This window comes from Otolemur garnettii, unplaced genomic scaffold (assembly GCF_000181295.1).
Source record: "Otolemur garnettii isolate 467f Iridium unplaced genomic scaffold, OtoGar3 scaffold00060, whole genome shotgun sequence".
NCBI lineage: Eukaryota > Metazoa > Chordata > Mammalia > Primates > Galagidae > Otolemur > Otolemur garnettii.
The window spans coordinates 842101-845076 of record NW_003852455.1 but is presented as its reverse complement, the minus strand read 5'-3'; the positions used below and the strand labels follow the sequence as shown (position 1 = coordinate 845076).

At 36.5% G+C, this 2976-nt stretch overlaps 1 protein-coding gene across 1 annotated transcript in view; it reads right to left on the bottom strand.

Moving 5' to 3' along the window:
* PAK2 (p21 (RAC1) activated kinase 2) overlaps window positions 1–2976 on the bottom strand; it is a 104365-nt gene that overhangs the window by 1477 nt on the left and 99912 nt on the right. The gene's annotated exons all lie outside the window — the stretch shown is intronic.

The following is a 2976-nucleotide window of genomic DNA, read 5'->3' as shown; positions in this document are numbered from 1 at the left end:
AAAAAAAAAAAGAAAAGACAATCACCATAAATACTTACTAAGTAAGGTTATCATTATCTCTACCTATTTACAGCTAATATTTCCTTTATTTTTAGATGTTACATTTCTAAGTTCTTTTCCAAAATCAGCTTTACTTTTTTGAGGGCTGGATTATAAATGTGATACATAATGCCTAAAAAATAAAACCCAACTATAATACTTAAAGGTATGAAGAAAAATGACCACAACCACTATCAATCATTTGGTTTACTGATGAAGTTTTTTCAAGTCATACATATTACTCAAAACAACGGGATTTGTTGAAATATTTTTAAAAATTAGCTATATCCCAGCCTCATCATTACTAGTAATTAATTAAATGTAAAAATTATTTTAATGGTTAAATAGTACCTGATTAAAAAGGATGTTTCATTAATTTAACCCCCTTTAGAAAATCCTTATATAGTTCTGATTATTGCCTTTTAATTTCTAGAAATGCAATTATTTTTTAATCGACTTTTAAGAAATTTTAGGTTTACAGACAATCGAGGAGACAGTCCTCAGTTCCAACATGAACAGCCTGACAAAGATTCCCTTATTACCTCATAGAATGTTACATCTGTTACAAATGAACCAATATCAATGCATTTCCATTAAACTAAAGCCCATAGTTCACATTATGATTAATATTCTTTAGAATATATTATATTCTTCTAGGAGTTGTTTTTCTCTTTTTGAGAGGAGGGTCTCGCTCCATTGCCCACGATGGAGTATACTGGTATGATAATAGCTCATTGCAGCTAGGCTCGAGTGACTCAGCCTCCTGAGTAGCTGGAACTACAGGATCATGTTACTGTGCCCAGCTGTTCTATGGGTTTTACAAATGAATATTATCATATATCCATCATTTAATATCATACAAACTAGTATCACTGCCCTCAAGAGCCCCCAATTCAGCCTCTTTAACCCCCATCCCCTATCACCCCGGTCTATTTTACTCTCTACATGTAGCCTTTTTAGACTGGGTTCTTAAATGCATAAGCAGTATGCATTTTAAGTGCTTCCAAGTATTGTGGTATGATGACCACAGTTTATGTATGTACCACAGTCTATACATCCACTTTTTGAAAGATATCTCAGTTACTTCTACTTCTTGGCAATTATGAATAAAAGATGCTATAAATATTTGTGTATAGTTTTTTTATGGACATAAATTTTAAACTCACATAGATAAATACCTAGGAAACATGCCTGCTAGATCATATGGTAAGATTGTTCAGTTTTATAAGAAACTACTAAATTGTCTTCCAGAGTGGTACATTCCTATCAACCATGAATGAGAGTTTCTGTTTTTCCATATCCTAACCTGGCATTTGGTACTGTCAGTTTTTTTGTACTTTAGCCATTCTAATTAAGTATGTAGAGGTAACTCATTGCTGTTTTAATTTAGCAATTCCCTAATTACATCATGTTGAGCTCTTTTCATACACTTATCTGCCAAGATGCATCTTCTTTGGTGGGTTGTCTGCTCAATGATCTTTGGCCCATTTTTTATTTGTTTTTAGCTGGGGAAAGATTTCATGAAATTATTTTATTTATCTGTTTGGGATTGAGGGTACAAAGAATGAGGTTACACTGATTGTATGTTAAAGTCCCTCTTATAATTGTGTCCTATCCCCAAGAGTTGTGCCATACATTGTGACCCCCATCCCCCTACCTCCTTCCCTCTCCCCACTTGCTCATTCCCCTACCCCCCACCTTGTATTAGTTCATCATCTGCTTTCATATTACAATAAAGTACACTGGATTCTTGCTTCTACATTCTTGTGATGCTTTACTAAGAACAATATGTTCCCTCTCCATTCAATTTAAAACAAAAGATGTAAAGTCTCCATCTTTTTAATGGCTGAATAGTATTCCATGGTATATATATACCACGGCTTATTAATCCATTCCTGGGTTGGTGGGCATTTGGTGGGCAAACTGTTTCCGCATTTTGGTGATTGTAAATTGAGCTGCAATAAACAGTCTAGTGCATATGTCCTTATGATAAAGGAATTTTTCTTCTGGGTAGATGCCTAATAATGGCATTGCAAGATCAAATGGGAGGTCTAGTTTGAGTTCTTTAAGGATTCTCCATACTTCCTTCCAAAAAGCTCATAATTTTGTCCATTTTTAAATAGGGTTGGCTTGGCACCGGCCACATGCACTGAGGCTGGCAGGTTTGAACCTAGCCTGGCCTGAGCTAAGCAACAATGACAACTGCAACAGAAAAATAGCCAGGCATTGTGGCAGGCACCTGGAGTTCCAGCTATTTGGGAGGCCGAGGGAAGAGAATCACTTAAGCCCAAGAGCTTGAGTTAGCTGTGAGCTGTGACACCATGACGCTCTACCAAGGGCAACATAATAAGACTCTGCCCCCCCCGCCCCCGAAATAAAAAAAATAAATTGAGTTGTTTGCCTTCTTATTGCTGAGCTTTAAGAATTCTTTGTATATTTTGCTAGGCATAGTGGCTGATCCCTGTAATCCCAGCATTCTAAGAGGCTGAGGTGTGTGAATTGCCTGAGGTCAGGAGTTCCAGACCAGCCTGAGCAAGAGTGAGACACCATTTCTAAAAAATAGCTATGTGCTGTGGCAGGCACCTGTAGTCCAAGCTACTCAGGAGGCCAAGGCAAAAGAATCACTTAAGCCCAAGAGTTTGAGGTTGCTGTGAGCTATGATGCCATGGCACTCAACCCCAGGACAACTGAGTGAGACTCTGTCTCCAAAATAAAAAAAGAATTATTTGTATATTTTGAATACAAATATATTTATCAGCCAGGTTTTCTCCAAATATTTTCTTACAGCCTGTGACTTTTTCATTTTTGTAAGTGCCTTTCACGAAGCATAAGATCTTGACAAAGTTCAATTTATTCTTTCATGAATTCTGCTTTTAGTGTTACATCTAAAAACATCACCAAACTCCCAGATTTTCTCCTGAATTGTTTAAGTTTTCT